This window comes from Eurosta solidaginis, chromosome 3, assembly GCF_040869045.1.
Source record: "Eurosta solidaginis isolate ZX-2024a chromosome 3, ASM4086904v1, whole genome shotgun sequence".
NCBI lineage: Eukaryota > Metazoa > Arthropoda > Insecta > Diptera > Tephritidae > Eurosta > Eurosta solidaginis.
This window is the reverse complement of record NC_090321.1, coordinates 150,311,233-150,331,667: the sequence shown is the minus strand read 5'-3', so window position 1 is coordinate 150,331,667 and position 20,435 is coordinate 150,311,233. Positions and strand designations below refer to the sequence as shown.

Here is a 20,435-nt window from a genome sequence, read left to right as displayed (position 1 = left end):
TATAGGTGAAAGTCAGTATAAGTAAAGTTATAATGTGTAAAAATTGTTAAAAAGTAATTATTCGAAGGGGTCGTGGGACCCCCTTCCCCCTTTCCATGTTCGAATAAAATATCGCCAGTAGCCTATTATCTCTGTCCCAAATTTCATCAAAATCCGTGAAGCCGTTCTGGCGTGATTCAGTCGCAAAGACAAAAAAATATAATAATTAAATTATAACTGTACCTAGGGGGCGGAGACCACGCCCCTTTTGAAAAATATATAGCTAGTAGATCCTTCTAGACTATTGGCTACATGCTTGCCAAATTTCATACAAATCCGGCCAGCCGTTCTTGCGTGATTGAGTCACAAAGACAAACGTCTGGACAAACATCCAAACATCTAAACATCCAAACATCCAAACTTTGCCATTTATAATATATATTAGATATTAGATTTGAAATTAGAAAACTGTATGCTTGGTCAAAAATTGCTGTTTATTTTACGATTTTATGTTTTTGTAACTTTATTAAAAATGGCTAGTACGAAGAGCATTTGAAATATTAAGCACACATGTAGGTACTTTTATTAAAAATTATACATATACATACAAACTGCTTTAATGAGCCACAGATTTTGATTTAATCGCGGTTTCAGTTAATTTCAAGTTCCGATGAGAATACTGCTCAAGATAGCTAAAAATTTGATCTGCCGTGATACCACCACGCAAAGCTTGACGTACGGATCCAACTACTAAGTTGGGGAAACGATAGAGCAGATTATTTCAGTTTTCATTTCTTTGCCGCCATCACTTTGCGCTGCTTTTCCATTGCCTCCAGTTTCATATCTTCAAAATCTTCTTGTATACCAATTTTCTTGCTAATATATTCCTCACGTTGTACCTGAGCAAAATTTGACTCCATTGCCGCATTGTCTTCATCATTTAAGTCGCGATACCTATTTAAAGTAAGGAAGAGAAAACAGATTTTATGAATATAATGATTAAAAATTTGCTGCAGTTCTGGAAGGCCATAAAACGGACTTCGTTTTTTCAGACAGTCAAGAAATCGAGGTAAGACTATTTTTAAATACATGAAACAAATCGAATGTTAGCGAACAGAAATCGAATCTGGAGGTAAGTTTTTGAACTACAAAGGCACTAATGGATTTTATAGGCAATCCCGGTCCGAATATAAATAAAATATCTACTGCTTTTATTTAAAAAAAGTGTACTTACTTTTATTTGGTGGTGGCTTTTTAATATCTTTACTACACTGCATATCCAGAGGTGCAAACTGTCGGGGCTTTTGCATATCTTGTGGAAATTGACGTGGTTGAATTCTCCAATCATTATGTATTTTCTGGGAAGCTGAAGGAAAAATGGTTGGGGAAATCTTCGTCCACGAGCAGCATTACATTATTTTTGTCTTGAAGAATATCTTTTGCATAAATAATAAAATTGTTATATATTTTGTCTTAGCTTCATGATTGAAAAAATATGTGTATGTGAAAAAAATAAATTAATGAAAAGTAAAATTTTATCAAGTTTAAAATTGTGATGGATTCCATATAAGTCGCAATTAAACGCAGAGTCTAAATTCAATGTGTTCTCTTTTATTATAATTCACCGGAAGAAGAAAAGGAGGAAATAGGAATATAGATACAGTATAGAGTGGAGACAATTTTGTCTATACCGCATGGTGATGCCAGATCTGTATTATGTTAATTAGTTTCAACACTTTCCCTCAGATCTGACGTCATCAATGAGTTGATTTAAAATAGATAAACGTACATATGCATACAGGTTACTTTTTACATTGCATTATGCTTACTGATTCAATTTGTACAAACATATGTATATAAATCATAAAATTCCGAAGTTTCTAAATGATTGGTTTTATGCCTAGGTTTTTAACGCAATTGAGGTGCTTGCTTGAAGTCAAGGTTTTTGTCAGGACATCTGCGGGCATTTCCTCTGTGCTCATGTATTTTATGGTAATGTCTTTTCTTTCGACGGCTTCTCGGACGAAATGGTGACGGATGTCGACGTGTTTCGTGCGATTGTGGAATATCGGATTTTTGCTTAACTTGCCGGCACTCTGGTTGTCATTGAAGATAACTACTGGTTGGTCTTTGCCCAATATTTCATTCAGCAAACGTTTCAGGTGTATGGCTTCTTTTGTTGAGTCGGAGATGGCCATGTACTCAGCCTCGGTGCTCGAGACAGCCACGGTTCGTTGCTTTCTGGATTCCCAGCTAATGGCTGCGCCGGCTAATGTGAATGCAAAGCCGGTGTATGACCGTCTGTCGTCTACGTTAGATCCCCAATCAGCGTCAGCAAATCCCGTTAATGAAGGACCAGTGGTGCGAGTATAACAGATCCCGTGATTTTGTGTGCCCTTTAAATAGCGCAATACGCGTTTTGCTGCCACCCAGTGTGCTGTTCCGTAGCTGGTATTAAATTGGCTTAACACGCTGACTGCATGGGCGATGTCTGGTCTTGTTGATACGGCGAGATACATAAGTGATCCCACTAGGTTCTGATATGGCAACTTACTTGCAGAACGAACGTCTTCTTCTGTCTTTGGCGACATTTCTTTAGACAGTTTTATGCTCGAGTTAGCGGGCGTACTGACTGGTTTGCAGTCGTTCATCTCAAACCTTTTTAGTAAGTGTGCAACATATTTCGATTGGCTCATTGTAATAGTGTTCGATTTTAGGCATTGGTTGAATTCGATTCCGAGGCAAAACTTTATCGGGCCTAAATCTTTCATTTCAAACGTGGAGGCGAGTTCAGCTTTTATTTGTGTTAACTTTTGCCTACTGTTCGAGGCTACAATCAGGTCGTCAACGTATATGGCGATTAGGGCAGTGGTGCCGTTTTCGCGATGTATGTACAGGCATGGATCGCTTTTTGATGCCGTCATGTGCATGCTCTGTAATTTATTGTCCAGCTTTTGGTACCACAGTCGGCCTGACTGTTTCAAGCCATAAATTGCTTTTCTCAGTAAACAAACTTTATTTTCAGCATATCTGGCGCTTTCCGTGTGACCTACTACCTTATGCAATTCGTCGGGCTGGGTCATATAAATTTCGGTTTCAATGGCGCCATTAAGGTACGCACTTACAAAATCGAGTTGGTGGACTTCCAAACCCATTTCTGCAGAAATGGCCATAACTGAGCGGATAGTGTTAGGCCTGGCTACAGGTGCGAAGGTCTCGCTATAGTCAATACCGGCTCTCTGGGTGAAGCCTTTCGCTGCAAGCCTAGCCTTCCTGCTTTTGATGCTTCCATCTGACTTGTATTTGGTGCGTAGCGCCCATTTTGATTCTACGACCTTCTTCCCAATAGGACGATCTACTATTTCCCATGTATTGTTTGCGAGAAGTGTGCGATATTCTTTTAGCATGGCCTTTTTCCATTCGGTTGCTTCGAGACTAGCGAGTGCTTCTGCGTGGTTTCCTGGATCTGTACTTTGTATCAATGCTGTGCTATAAGGACTATCTTCGATTTGTGCATTTTCATCATTTGCCGAAATTTCGTCACTCGAGGGTATTTCGATGACCGGTACCATGTTGTGGTCTGCCACGCGACTTGGTCCGTATTTTCTTTCGGCGACCTCTCCCTCGTTTCATTGCTCGGATGTCGTTTACTGCAGGAGGACCCTTTATTTCTTCGTTTGGTTGTGGCTGCTCTGTTGGACATACGTCGATCTGTGTATTTGTTTTATTCGGTGTCGGTTGCAATTGCATTTCGATATCGTTTGTGTAAAATTCCTCGTACGTATCTGGCTTATTCTGCGAAGTAAATACGACGTCCCTGCTGCGACGTATCTTTCTAGAGTTGGGATCCCACAGGCGGTAACCTTTCGACGTTTCAGAATAGCCTACGAATATGCATTTTATCGACTTTGATTTAAATTTACATTTGTTCGTTTTGTCTAGCATGTATGCAATGCAGCCAAATTTTTGTAAGTAACCACCATGTGGGGCCTTCCCAGTCCATATTTTGTATGGTACTTCACCATTTAAACTTTGCGATGGGCAACGATTGCGCAAATAATTCGCCGTGTTGACAGCTTCTGCCCAATAAGCCGGCGGGATTGGATTAACATGCATCTAGCCATTTCTAAAATGGTTCTGTTTTTGCGCACGGCTACTCCGTTCTGCTGTGGCGTATACTCAATAGTAAAATCTTGCCGTATGCCTTCGGCTTTCAAAAAGTCTCTCATAGCGTTACATGTGTACTCGGTACCAATGTCGCTGCGCAAACATTTTATTCTTTTGCCTGACTGTGTTTCGACCAAACTTTTGTACTCTTTAAATTTATCTATGACTTCGCTTTTGTGTTTCAAAAAATATATTGTACACCATTTGCTCTTGTCATCGATGAACGTGCCGAAATATCGCGACCCTGCGAATGATTGTGTTTTCATGGGCCCGCATACGTCGCTGTGCACTAACTCTAGAATGTCTTTGGTAGTGCGGTTCGATTTTTGAAATGGTTGCTGAGCTTGCTTTCCCTGAATGCAGGTAGTACACGTTGTTAAACTCGTTTTAGTGTTTGCGTTGACGCCGAGAACTTTTCTTTTTTCGATGATTGCTTTGAGGTCTTTTTCGTTTAGGTGGCCGAATGCTTCGTGCCAATCCTGGAGCGTCGTTATTTTAGGGCTGGCTAACGCTGCCGATTCAGCTTGTTCTTCGACGTAATACAAGTTGTTTTCACGCTCTGCTATGAAAACTTTTGCGCCTGTCGATTTATTTGTTACGATGGCTTTTGTTCCTGTAAATTTTACGTCGAGACCGTGTTGAGTCATTTTTGACACTGACAATAAATTTGTACGCAGGTCCGGTACGTATAGAGTATCTTTAAGTGTAACGTTGCAGCCTGTATTTGACGTGACCTTTACTATTCCGTGGCCTGCTATTTTCGTCAGACTATTATTGGCTAAAGCTAATGTCTTGCCGGTCGATTCTTCAAGGGATTGGAATTTCGCGTTAGACGAGCACATGTGGGACGATGCACCCGAATCGAGGCACCATTTGTCACTTGCCAGAACGTTGCTTGCGCCTAAAACCACCTCTTCTGCATTACACGTTGAATCATTCTGGTTTCGTCTCTGACCTTTGTTTTTAAATGCCTTAGATTTGCACTCCCTGGCCTTGTGCCCAATCTTTCCGCAAGTATGGCATGCGTACTTAAAGGTGGCCCCTTTTTGATCTGAATTGTTTGAATGCTGATAATTGCTGGGTTTCTTGTTTCCGCTGCTTCTGTTCGCGTATAAGACATCTCCATGCGTTGCCGTGCCATTTCTGTTGCGTGCCTCAAACTCTTCAAGCAGTTTCACTTTCAGGATTTCTAATTTCGGTAGCTTTTCCTGAGACTCGATGGCGATTCTAAAGGTTTCAAATTCGTTTGGAATGCTGTACAGGAGCAGGCCAGTCAGAAGCTCCTCTATGACAACTAAATCCATTTCTACTAGCTTGTCGACTATACCGGAGAATTTTCGTAGATGTTCCCGAATGTCATCATTAGGACACATTTTGTGCAGTATGAGTGACTTAAGTAACATAGCTTTTCGCGCTGGCCCGCGCGATTGATAAACAGAATGCAGTTTGTCCCAAATGTCTTTTGATGTGCGACAGTGCTTTATTTGCTGCAATTCGGGTGGGCTCATTGATAGCACCAAGTCAGACTTTGCTTTGGCATCGTTGTCTTCCCATTCACTAACTGCTGCGGGTGGTGACGCTGGTTTGACACAGCTACCATTCACGTACTTCCACGCATCATTTTTTGTCAAAATAGCCTGTACCTGTATTTTCCAGGTGTCAAAGTTATCTTTGCAAAGTGGTTCAATTTTCACTGTCGTAAAGCTCATTTTGGATTTCAGCACTGGCGTTGAATTTGACACTGATGTTTGCTGAGGTTCGATTTGTTCACGATTTGCTTCTTCTGCTTGGCTGTTTTGTTTTGGTTCCTCGTTTTCTTCACTCTTCATTTGCTTAGTTTTTCACCAAGTTTTTCATATTTTTCTTCTATTTTATTTCTATATTTTTACCTTCACTTTGTGATTGCTATGATGTCTTTGTAATTATCTTTGTTTCTTCTGTTTTACTTTTCGTTGGCTGTCAGTCGTACAACTGTGCTAATTTTCTGTATACTTCTATTGGCTTTCAATTTGCTCTGTGTTTTTAGCGATTGATTTTGTTCTTGCGAAGGAGTGAGCTTTTTCTATGTGTATAACACTTTATTTTTTTTTGGCGTGTGCGCAGTTAAACGGTATGAGCTTTTCGAAAGCTCTCGGGTACTTGCATAAGGCAAATGATGTGCGCCAACGTGCGAAGGTTAAAATGAATACGTGTATACTGAAGAAAAGATTTCAACTTACGATTCTGCTTTTTGAATTACACTTAGAGACTCAATTTTGCGGTTGCGACTTTATGTGCACTTCCTAGGCGCAGTGGAAGCGTGCTGGGCCCATAACCTGTGATGGATTCCATATAAGTCGCAATTAAACGCAGAGTCTAAATTCAATGTGTTCTCTTTTATTATAATTCACCGGAAGAAGAAAAGGAGGAAATAGGAATATAGATACAGTATAAAGTGGAGACAATTTTGTCTATACCGCATGGTGATGCCAGATCTGTATTATGTTAATTAGTTTCAACAAAAATTCATTATTCAGTCAACAAATATATTCATAAAAGATTCAGAAAGCTGAATGAAAAATGCTTATAAATTTTTGATCACCTAAAGTTAACACATTTGATTCAAATATGATTCCAAAATGTGATTGAAAAACTATATTCAATTTTTGATCATCAAAGGTAAGACTATTTGGTTATTCTTTTTGTTGGTTTTCAGTTTTTGATCATCAAAAGTATTCATATTTGATTATTTCTTTTGTTCAATTGTATGATAACTCCTTATTTAGTCAGAAAGAGTAATCAAATTGTATTTATATGATGGGAAATTCAAAATTTAATCATTTAAACGCTGAGTGGGTGAGTCAAAATAAAGTAGTGTCATACAGGTATTATGGTATGGTATGGTATGGAATTTAATTGACAATTTATAAAATATATTTGGCAAAAAGGTAAAAGTCTAGTTGAGGGATTGACTGCTAATATGCGTCGAATCAAAATGCAGAGAGGTGTCAGAACACATGTCTTGACCGCGACAACAATAATCCGCAGGCGGAAAATAAAAATTTTAACTCGTTCAAAAGATATTAAAGAAAACCCGAAAAATGACCCGAGAGTCCCTCCGAAACCGGGGGTGGGATCCATAGTATTTTTGAGAAGAACACCTTTCTGCGTTGGAGGCCTGCGACCGTGATTATAAAAAATTACCCTGGCCGGTCCACCCATGGGGTGGGATCAATACTAAATGCGTGCAAAATCTTTGTACACAAAATTTTTTTCAGTGCACAACAACATTACAACAACCACATGAAAATTGCCAGCTTCAACTGCAAATATCTCCGGACAGAGATACAATTTTTCTTTTCCACCTTCGGATTATTGCTGTCGAGGTCAATACGCGTCTTCTGACAACTCTCTCGCGCGCGTATTAGCAGTCGACCCCTCAACTAGACTTTTACCGGTAAAAATTTGTATAATATATAGAACAAATTTAAACATTAATAGTCTACTCACATTTCTGCCTCCAATGGAAAGGCATGTAGTGGAACTCATAATCCACATCCAACGATGCACACTCTATTAACCATTTTAGTCTGGAATAAGAAAAATAAATAAATAGATTAACTTCAAAATCCAGACCAATTCATTATATAAAAAAAATGGTTCTTTTTTATTTTGAGTTCTGACACCTTTGCTTTTTGATTCGAGGTCCGGGGCCAGAACCCGTCTTTTGACAACACTCCCGATATTTTTGGACGAGTTTTAGCAGTAAAACATTAACCATGTTGGCCATGTTGGCGACGATATTTGTCTTTAAAACTTACGGTAGTAGTCTAGTTGAGCGGTCGACTGCTAATACGCGTCCAAAAATATCGAGAGGTTTCAAACGACGCGTCTTGACATCAGTATTAATAATCCGAAGGCGGAAAATAAAAATTTTAACTCGTTCAAAAGATATTAACGAAAAACCGAAAAATTACCCGCGGGTGCCTCCGAAACCGGGGGTGGTATCCACAGTATTTTTGCTCAGATTACCTTTCTGCGTTGGCAGGCTTCGGCCGCGCTTATAAAAAATTACCCTGGGTGGGTCAAACACTAGTTTGGAGACCAAAACTAAATCCGCACAAAACACTTATGTTCACAATTTTTTTTGTGGGTACAACAACATTACAGCAACCACATGAGAATCACCAACTTCAACTGCAAATATCTCCGGACAGAGATAAAATATTTCTTTTCCGCCTTCGGATTATTGTTGTAGAGGACAATACGCATCTTTTGACACCTCTCTCGATAGCGTATTAGCAGAAGACCCCTCAACTAGACTTCTACCAAAACTTACCAAATTGTTGCACTATTATACCCGATAGTGTTGATATCTGAAATAAAACGAAATATTATTAAAATTTCTATCGGAACCCGCCTATGGAAGCAGAGGTAGAGGGCGGCCCCCACTCCGTTGGAAGGACCAGGTGGAAAACGATTTAAACTCCCTTGGTGTGACCAATTGGCGCCGGTTGGCGGAGCGAAGGAGCGACTGGCGCGCCTTGTTGGACGGCCATAACCGTTTAGACGGTTAAGCGCCAATTAAGTAAGTAAGTAAGTATTATTAAAATTACACACATAAATGTACATTTTAAAAATTGACAATAAATACATAATATAACACTTCATACGAATAACTACCCAATAAGTTTGCTTTCTAGCCTCTAAAGATCTGGAAGAGAAAAGAAATAAAAGAATATATTAGTATTGAATTGTATTGAAATCCAAGTAATTGTAGGTAAAATTATATTAAATATCACTTTTACACAATGTACCAATGTACAAACGTTGAAATAAATGTTTGAAATTTCGTGTATGTATGTGTGCATATTCACATAACAGGGTTGCTTGAAAAAGGTTGTACGCTAAAAATTTAGAAACTTTGTAAACTCAAAGATTTATATTCCGTCTAAAAAGTTTTGACAAAATAACTTTTTTAATTCTAAATATCGGCATATCTGAGACAAAAAGTAATATTTGTAGAAATGTAGAGCGGTTTCATGTATTTTATGTTAATTTTTATATATATGTCAAGAAGCTTTTCATGAAATTATCTTTTATATGTCGGTGTTATGCCAATTTCACACATAGGCTTAATGAAGTAATTAATGAAGTTTTCTACATTAAAGGCCTAATTGAACTCAATCTTTCATACAAAATAAAAATTCTTAATAATGTTATTATTGCTTTATTGAATGCCTAATCGAGTGCAAAATCCAGTCGGTTTTGCTAAGAGCTTCGAATTTTATTGTCAATGTAACAAATGACAATCAAAAAAATTATTTTCAATAATTTACAAAAAAATAGAAAAACACGAAAAAATTCAAAATTAAATTTTCGCTGCATTTGCTGCAAAATATAATATGGCTTTTTCGAAATTAGTCACATATTTGGTTAGGAGCAACATCTATGGGTAGTTCCGCATGCATTTTATATTGATTGTATTTATAGTCAAAAAGGAAACGGCTGTTAACAGGACTTCTATAGCAGACCTGAGATGGGTTATTTATAACTGGTCCCTTGGCAACACTTTAATTTTACACACAAAAAAATGAAAAAAAAAAATATATATATAAAACCGTTAGGAAAAGCTCAAAAAGTTGAAATTTTAATTCAAATCTGTTAATGAACATTTATGTAAAGGGTTTTTCAAAGAGTTTGTATCCTGCACCAAGTACAGTTTCCTGAACCCGTCATATTTCCACCATTACAATGTTGTCAAGGAACTGTTTTGCGGAGCTAACCATAGTCCTGCTACGATATAAAATTAACATAACATAAACGTATAAGGCTATAAAAATTATCAAAAAAAATGTATTTTTGATATTAAAAAACAGTTTTCAAACTATATCATTTAGAATTTTACAGTTCTTTTCGTGCTTATGTTGCTTATATAAAGTAAATAACATTTAAATAAAAAATAATACTTTGTGTACTAAACGCTTGCAACTCACATAAAGTTATAATTCTCGTGAAGGTTACACTGGACCACGAATTTCAACTTTTTCTCTTTACCAGAAACGCCGTTATGAAATTCGTATGTAAAATCACCCCCTGATTTCGAAAGTTGAGTTCATTTTTGATTCTGTGGTACGGTTTTTGAGATATTTGCAATTTACCGTTATTCTAAAAAACCAAAAAGATGGCTCCCTTTAATTACGTATATCTGACGAACCAGTAAAGCAATTGCAAAAAAGTTTACAGAATCGGAAAGACGATAAAATTTTCTATGAATACATCATACATTGTTTTTTGCTCAACCAGACAGTTTTCGAGATATTAGCTTATCATTTCAGATTTTTGTTTTTTTTTATGAAAAAATATGAAAAAAATTACTTTTTGCGAGGGCAATATTCCAAAACCACAACTTTTTATCCAGATATTTTTCCTTTGCGTAAAGCTCTGTTTAATTAGAAAAAAGATAAGCTATCATCGAATAAAATCGATGCAAAACTACGTAAGTTATAAGCGATCAAATAAAAATACCCAGGTTGCGCGACTTCAATGTATGTATACATACATATATTAAAGGTATAAAGTGCAAATGGGATATTATCCGGATAAACGAATAACACTATAACAATGATAATACTTTTTCTTTAAATAAATCAAATAGTACTTTTAATACTCGAATTGTTTTATATTAGGTAGAGAGGTTGCATCGAAAGGAAGAGTGGTTGGGTTCGAAACCTGCTGTAGGCATGTAGTTATAAACATGTATTTCCGTCACTTATGGGTAAGTATTAGTGGTGGGATTATTTTCGAATTATATCCGAATAAACGTTATTCGAATAAACGAATAAATTTATTCGTTTCAAATAATCCGGATAATATTTATTCGGATTTTTTATTCGTTTATCCGGATAGTACTATCCGGATAATTTTTATTCGGATAGTACTATCCGGATAGTACTATCCGGATAGTGCGCACTATCCGGATACTTGGAATAGTAAAATAAAAGACATTGCGTTTATGTTACTCTCATCGTTTGTGCAGATGAGCATGCATATATATTTATACGTACATATATTTATGTGTGTATAGATGCATATATGCATATATTTTTGTTTGTTTGGGGTTGCTTTGTTAATATTAGTGGTGGGATTATTTTCGAATTATATCCGAATAAACGTTATTCGAATAAACGAAAAAATTTATTCGTTTCAAATAATCCGGATAATATTTATTCGGATTTTTTATTCGTTTATCCGGATAGTACTATCCGGATAATTTTTATTCGGATAGTACTATCCGGATAGTGCGCACTATCCGGATACTTGGAATAGTAAAATAAAAGACATTGCGTTTATGTTACTCTCATCGCTTGTGCAGATGAGCATGCATATATATTTATACGTACATATATTTATGTGTGTATAGATGCATATATGCATATATTTTTGTTTGTTTGGGGTTGCTTTGTTAATATTAGTGGTGGGATTATTTTCGAATTATATCCGAATAAACGTTATTCGAATAAACGAATAAATTTATTCGTTTCAAATAATCCGGATAATATTTATTCGGATTTTTTATTCGTTTATCCGGATAGTACTATCCGGATAATTTTTATTCGGATAGTACTATCCGGATAGTGCGCACTATCCGGATACTTGGAATAGTAAAATAAAAGACATTGCGTTTATGATACGCTCATCGCTTGTGCAGATGAGCATGCATATATATTTATACGTACATATATTTATGTGTGTATAGATGCATATATGCATATATTTTTGTTTGTTTGGGGTTGCTTTGTTAATATTCATTTATTTAGTTACAAATATTTACGTAACCAAAGTTGTGCCTGAGGCTTAAGCTAGAAATAGTTATCGGGGTCGTTTACAACTGTACTGATCATAGAACTTTGTTTATTAGTAAACAGGTGTGGAAATGGTAATATGGTAGGGATTTTTGTTTCCCATATACATACATATATACATATGTATGTATGTAAGTTGTATGGAAAATGTTTGTTTTGATATCGTTTGGTTTGTATAAACATCTAATTGGTCACCATTAAAAAAATAAGTTTACATGTCATTGTCAACATTTTTTGCGAAGTCTGATGGATCAAAAGTTATTTAAGGTCAATGTTAACTTAATGAAAACTTTTGAAAAAATTTCCTAAAATAAAGTTTGAAGCAATCAATTTTAAACGTAACAAAATTCTAGTGGAATTAGTGACTAGTTTCAAAAACGGCTGTCTGTCTGTTTTTGCCGCTCCTTAAAATTTTGATTGTCCTTGAACGCGTTAAACGCTGTAATATAAATACTCAAATGTGCATTTAAGCATATTCTAACATATTTACATGTTGTATTCTTGCAGATTCCTTTGAAATTAGATTCATATACAAGTGCATGTGGGTATCTCTATGTGTATGTATATGTATTCAAGAAAATGCGCAAAGGGTGATATGAAATAAGAATCCCACCTACTTTTACGGTTAGTGTGGGTATTATGTTTATTTTTTTTATTTAATTTTGTTGATGCTTGGACTAGCTGAGTATTTTTGCTTGCGAATGAAATGACTGACCTAACTACTGCTACTGACTGATCACAGTACTACAACCATAAATACATACGTGTAGGTAATTCTAAAATAAATTTGCATATACATAGATGGAAATATTCAGGCAAACTTTTCCTTCGGTTTTTAGTTGTGGATTTGTAATCGATTATGTATATGTTCTTTGTCTTTCTTTAAATGCCGCGCTTGGAAATTTCGTTAACAATAAATATTAACCAGCATTGTCCTTTTATATCCTGCATTGCGTAACTTATTCATAAATAAAAAACGAAACAATGGAAAGTATAAAATGAGGATACCATCTTCTTTTTGTTGATGGTGTGGGTACCTATACTCCGTATTGAACAGAAGACAAATCACTTATCACAAATAATCAGTAGTATTTTGAGGCTTATTTCGAGTTATAAGACATTCAAAAAGCAAAAAACCTTAACCTTTGCCCTTCAAAGTGAACAATTTTTTTTAATTTCATGATAAAATTTTATTTATTTATTTCTTTTATATACATACTTACAATAAAAACAATCTTTGCTTAATTATTCATTTCAGTGTCACATAAAGTTGATTTTCTTATTTATATATATGTAGATGATGACTTAGTTCTAAAATCTGTGTAAATATTTAACTTTTTTTATTTTGGTGTAAAAATATTAAAGCTGATACAAGATATGGTTTAAGTTTACTTCTTGAAGGCTTAACAATATTACCAGCACTTGAGAAAACTCGCTCGGAACTTGCTGAAGTAGCTGGTATGGCAAGATATTTCTTTGCCAGCATAGAAAGTAAGCGATATTGCTTTTCATGATCCTTCCACCAAATTCTTGCCTCTAAATTGTGGTTTATCTGAGGCTCTGAAATATATCTTTCGTACTCATCCTGCATTTCGTTTATGTTGTCGCCACAAAGAAGTATATCCATCACTGTTGGTGCATCCTGAGCGACCGAAGTTGACGGCGTGTTTATGCCGGATTTATATAGTTCTTTTGCCGTTGCACATATCTTCGCTCTGAACTCCTCTGAACTTTCAAAAAGTAAATTCTTATATCGCGGATCTAAGAATGATGCGATGTGACATGGTTCGACGGATCGTGTTTCCAACGTTGTATAAAGCCCAAACCGTTGAACCAAGTCATCCGAAATTTTGTTTTTGATATCCATTACAAAACTGGAATCATTGCAGTTCGGTCTGAGGTGTTTGTATACTAAACTATTTATAATTGGCTGAACTAAGGATATTGTTATAATAGCTTCAGAGCACAACACAGTTGTTGCTTTCTCTAAAGGCTGCAACAAATTACAGACGTCACTTAGCTTCAGCCATTCGCCCTCAAAAACTTCAATTTTTTGGGCCGCTCGACCATCAAAAAATTCTCTATCTGCGAGCACTGCTTCCAATGATGGTCTCAGGTTTATTAACCGCTCGACCATATAAAAACTGGAATTCCATCTTGTGGGGCAACTTTGTATTAGAGACAGTGCGGGTTTTCCAAGTTGCTCAAGGTGTTTCTCTAGTGCTGCAGTTCTTTTCGATGAATGGTTGAAGGCACTTACTAAATTTGATGCCTTTTTTAAGAGGTTGCTACAGTCTTCCATCTCCATGGCTTTTTTAATGCTTAACTGCAGCGTATGTGCTGCACAAGCCACGTTGCCTATTTCCTTGCTTTGCAAATTCCGAACCGCGTTTGTCACATTTTTTGCATTATCGTGCACTACAGCTGATATTCTTCCGGAAATTCCCCATTCCTCTATGGAGTCCAGAAGAAAGTTGTGCAAGTTTTCCGATGTGTGACTTGAACCCAATTTATCTGTTTTCAAATTCATTGAATGTAGGATCCAATCAGAATCAAAATAATGCGCTACAGACAAATATTTTTATAAAAAAATGTATATATAATATAAATTTTTATTTTTCCAAAAGAGTTTTTCAATTACAATATAAAAAATTTCATTTTAAGAAATTATTTTTTGGCATAACTCTTAGAACGCTCGAAAAAATGCCACGTATGAAAAAAATTATTTACATAAGACTGGCCGCAAGCCAACCATAAATAGATATATTGTAGACAACTAACCTGTTATTGTGACGTAGGAATCTAACGCCCTTGAAGTCCAACCATCTGTGGTTAGAGCTATATATGCATTAACCTTGCCAATGACATCTTTAGCTTTGGCTAATTCGTCAAAGTACAGAGCTTCAATTCGTTTCCGAATAGTTTTCCGACAAGGAGCTTTGTAGCTTGGCTCCAAAGTACTCATTAAGGACCTAAATCCTTCATTTTCAACAAACGACGTCGGCAGCATATCCAATGTCAACATTTTCGTTAACGCCTGTGTTATCAGTTCCTGCCGGTCTTGACTGATATTGCAGGAATTGCTGATTGATGTACTAACTCGTGACTGCCGTTTCCGGTTTGGTGGCAAAATTTCTCTAAAATCATCAGTAGCATTTCTGCTTGAAGTTGCTTGCTGATAATCAACTCCATAACTGAGTTTGTGCTTGAAGTTATAATGGTTCCATAAACAAGTAGTGTACCCCATGTGTTTTAGCACAGCATTACAATAATTGCAGGCGGCTTCACCAGTGTTTTCCACGATTGTAAAATGTTGCCAAACTTTGCTTCTGGGCATTGTAATTTTTTAAATGTCTTGATTTATGCTTGGATCAACAGAACGTTCTTGCTTGAGGTGTAAAACTCTTTTACTTTACGCATCTTTTTTTAAGCGATCTGCTGTAACGTTCGTAGTTAGATCAGTCAGTACCAGTTAAAGTTTTCTATTCTATTCGATGAAATACGTACATTCTTATGTACATATAAACAATGCGATGCAGGATATAAAAGGACAATGCTGGTTAATATTTACTGTTAACGAAATTTCCAAGCGCGGCATTTAAAGAAAGACAAAGAACATATACATAATCGATTAAAAATCCACAACTAAAAACCGAAGGAAAAGTTTGCCTGAATATTTCCATCTATGTATATGCAAATTTATTTTAGAATTACCTACACGTATGTATTTATGGTTATGTCTTTTATTTTACTATTCCAAGTATCCGGATAGTGCGCACTATCCGGATAGTACTATCCGAATAAAAATTATCCGGATAGTACTATCCGGATAAACGAATAAAAAATCCGAATAAATATTATTCGGATTACGAATACCTGGCGAATAAAAGAGTTTATTATTCGGATAATTTTTATTCGGATAGTCCTACCCCTAGTAAGTATGCAGGTAGATTTTCAAAATTATAAGACACAAAAAAATTTTTAAAGCCTACATCTAAAGCAGGTAGTATTTTCTTTTCCCGGCTTCGTATAAAAAGGAACCTTTCTGTTTAGGTAAGATTTGATTTTTTCAATTTTATTCTTGTTCACAGTATAATTATGAGTTAATGCGCCTTGAAACTTCATAACATCTACAAGGCTCGCCGAAGATAGTTCAGTTCATAAGTCAAATTTCAAAACCGTGATTTATTAAAAAAAATAAAATGAGTAAAAGGAAGCGAGAATTTGTTTGTAATAACGATCCAGATATGTTCGGTATCATGTGTGGCCAATATACTATCATAAGGCGACGACGAGTATTCTCAGATCATATGAAAACTTTATACTCCAAGTATTTTGGCATTGAGCCTAAAAATGCTGAAAAACCATGGACACCGAACACTTTGTGTACATCGTGTCGAGTAGAATTCATTCAGTCGGAATCAGGACAACAAATAAAATTTGATACACCAATGATATGGAGAGAACTTACTTGCCATTCAATAGAGTGTTATATTTGTCAGACAAAAGTAGTTGGCATTGGAAGATCAAGAAGAGTGACCTATGCCAGCGTACCTACAGTGACATTACCAGTACTACATTCAACGGCAGTTGCGAATCCAGTCCCATTGTCAACAGTAATATCTGAGTGCGGGGAATCAAGTTGTACTGAATTTCGCATGGGAAACGAGAGAAACGTTCTGTCACAAGCACAACTTAATGATTGGATAAGAGATTTGGAACTATCCAAGGAAAAGGCCGAGATCCACGCTTCTCGTATGCAACAATTTAAATTTGTGTCATCCGATGTTAAGGTGATATATTGTAGAACTCGTCACGAACAATTTTCCAAACACTATACCAAGAAAGACAGTATATGCTACTGCAACGACATTCCTGGTTTATTCAAAGAGTTTGGTCAAACATATGATTCAAAAGACTGGCGATTGTTCATAGACAGCAATAAACTGAGTTTGAAGGCTGTATTATTGCATATTTGTAACAAAAAGCCATCTATTCCGATCGTACATGCAGTAAATACAAAGGAAACCTACGAGGAAACGCAAAAACTACTCAAATTTATCAAATATGAAGAGCATGATTGGAAAATATGTTCGGATCTGAAAGTCGTTGCAATGCTATGCGGTCTACAAAGTAGCTACACCAAGCATTGCTGCTTCCTTTGCAAGTGGGATAGCCGAGCTCGTAGGGACCACTACGTCAGAAAGGATTGGCCGGAAAGAGTCGAGTTTACCGTTGGTGTGGATAACATCAAATACACCCCTCTTGTCAAGAAAGAGAAAATCATATTTCCACCCTTACACATCAAGCTCGGTCTCATTAAAAATTTGGTTAAGGCTTTGGACAAAGAAGGCGAAGCATTCGACAATATGAAAACAATTTTTCCAGATATTTCTAAAGCCAAGATAAAGGAAGGTATTTTTGTTGGAGCACAAATAAAAAAGTTGATCAACAGTAATCAATTCAAAAGACTACTCTCATCAGTTGAGGCAGCAGCATGGGAATCCTTTGAAAAGGTCGTTGCTTCTTTTCTCGGTAGACAAAAAAGCCCTAACTACGAGCAGATAGTGAACGACTTAATCAATAATTATGCGAAAATGGCTTAAAGGCTTATTAAAATTAGTTTCCCAAAATTCTATAACTTGTTTACCTAACTAATATTTTCTTTCCAGGCGTAAATATGTCCTTAAAAATTCACTTTCTGCACTCACATTTGAGCTTTTTTCCGGCAAATCTTGGCGACGAAAGTGACGAACATGGCGAAAGGTTTCATCAGCAATTGAAATTAATTGAGAATCGATATCAAGGATTCTGGGACGTCGCAATGATGGGTGATTACTGCTGGTTTCTCATAAGAGAAATCGATCCTAAACTGAATTAGCGTCAAAGTAGAACACATAATTATTTCGACTACATAGTAAAATAAAATTAAGATAAAGATTGTTAGAATATAGTACAAACATAAATAAATTTAAAAAAAAGTTTAAAATATTGGAAATTTCATTCATAAATTGAACTTTTAACTACATAGAAACAGAGCATAGCTAGATATTTCACTCTTCTTTATACCATACATACGTTTTGAGGTATACGTTGAAATTGCCCAACCTGGGTATCTTTATTTGATCGCTTATAACTTACGTAGTTTTGCATCAATTTTCTTCGATGGTAGCTTATCTTTTTTTTAATTAGACAGAGCTTTACGCAAAGAAAAAACATCTGGAAAAAAAGTTGTGGTTTTGGAATGCTGCCCTCGCAAAGAGTAATTTTGTTCATATTTTTTCATAAAAAAAAAACAAAAATCTTAAATTATAAGCTAATATCTCCAAAACTATCTGGTTGAGCAAAAAACAATATATTATGCATTTATAGCAAATTTTATTGTCTTTCCCACTCTGTAAACTTTTTTGCAATTGCTGTACCCGTTCGTGAGATATGGGTAATTAAAGGGAGCCACCTTTTTGGTTTTTTCGAATAACGGTAAATTGCAAATATCTCAAAAACGGTACCATAGAATCAAAAATGAACTCGATTTTCGAAATCACGGGGTGGTTTTACATACGAATTTCATAACGGCGTCTCTGGTAAATTTTGGCCGTTGACCAGTATTATCAGTCATATAAAGTTCGTAAACTTATATTTGTGCACATTTATGTTGTTAATTTAGGAAAATATAATACATTTCATTAAAAATAATAAATTTTGTATTAAATGTGTACTACATATACGTTTGCAATTTATATAAAGCCACAAGTCTGGTAAAGCTTATAAATAAATAATACATGGAAGAAAATTTTTCTAAACGGGGTCGCCCCTCGGCAGTGTTTGGCAAGCGCTCCGAGTGTATTTCTGCCATGAAAAGCTCTCAGTGAAAACTCATCTGCATTGCAGATGCCCTTCGGAGTCGGCATAAAACATGTAGGTCCCATCCTGCCAATATGTAAGGAAAATCAAGAGGAGCAGGACGCAAATTGGAAGAGAAGCTCGGCCTAAAATCTCTTCGGAGGTTATCGCGCCTTAAATTTATTTTTTATTTATTTAATAGATATAATATAAAATCAAACTATTGCAAAATACAAAACTATTACGGTATTGTTTTTCAAAATAGAACATTTATGTTATTTAAGAAATAAATAAATAATATTTCAAAAAAATATATATTGTAATGAATATTAGCATCACTAAGCGATATCAGTATCACTAAGCTGATACACTAAACTGATACTATGTACGTAAACAATTCAATCATCATTTACACACACGCATACAAGGCAACGAAGAGATACCCAACAAAGACTGAAAACAAAAATCTCAATGTTTGAGAAAAAATTGATTCTCGGTTTGATATTCAACATTATTTATCTTGTGAAACAAAATATTTTCTCGACTTTTTCCCAAACGTCGATCTTCAACTTGAGACATACTTAAACATTTTTTTTCTCTCAAATGTTTGAGAAACATTAATTCTGAGTTTGATATTCAGCATTATTAATCATTTGAAGCTAAATATTCTCTCAACTTTTTCTCAAACGTTGTTCTTCAACTTGAGAATGGTTTGTGATATACTTGCATTTCGTTCCATTCTAGTTGAAAACCATCGATATCATGGAATATTTTCGTTAATAATACTGTGAATTCTTTTTGCGCCAATGTGTTTAAATTTTAAAGTACATAATAAGTGTTCATGAAACCCAAAAATAAAATAAAATATAGTACAACATGCTTATTTTACATCAATGCTATCGATAGTGTCGTCGATAGTGCCGTTCATAATTCGTCGATCTCTAATTTGTATACTTTAGCAGGAATGTTTTACTGAGTGAAGTTGGACATAAAGTGAAAAATAATGAAGTTTTTGTACATTTTAATAATATTAAGTGATATTGTACTACATTATGCATAAATCTAAAAGAGTTAAAAGTGAAGTGAGGAAAATAATAAATTTGCTTGCCGAAAGTGGCACAACAGTAGATTCCATTTCGTTCCGCTTTATTCGCGTTTGAGAAAAAGTTGAGAATCCAAAAGTTCTCAATTTGAAAATAAAGAAAAATTTCATATTAAAAATGTGCCTTTTAGCTTGAGAATGCTATCAACGCTTATTTGAAATGCATTTGAAAACTAACGATTGAAATGTGTGAAATGGACTGATTATGAAATGTATCTCAAACAGAGAAAAAAATGTTTTTTGGGTACTCACAAAAAACATGTAATCATCAGCCGAAGTAGTATTCACGCATACACCCGCTATAAGGGAAACATAAACTACAAATAGGTATACATGTACATATATAGCTAATAACCAAGCAAGGGATACAATTGTTCTGGAATACAGTTTCGCGAAATGACTAGACCTTATGAGAAATGGATGAACGAGAAAATTGAGAGTATAAAAGCAGCGCAAGCTGAGGAATCAGTAATTAGTTTGATTTAAACACGCTATCAGTT

At 35.6% G+C, this 20,435-nt stretch overlaps 1 protein-coding gene and 1 long non-coding RNA gene across 8 annotated transcripts in view; one reads left to right on the top strand and one right to left on the bottom strand.

Moving 5' to 3' along the window:
• Positions 1-20,435, top strand: part of LOC137244361 (homeobox protein 2-like) — a 664,619-nt gene that overhangs the window by 348,778 nt on the left and 295,406 nt on the right. The gene's annotated exons all lie outside the window — the stretch shown is intronic.
• Positions 478-7,739, bottom strand: LOC137246683 (uncharacterized). The gene is made up of 3 exons (XR_010951643.1): positions 7,636-7,739; positions 1,214-1,415; positions 478-933 (listed from the first exon to the last, which is right to left on the bottom strand). It is a non-coding gene; the product is annotated as an uncharacterized lncRNA (long non-coding RNA).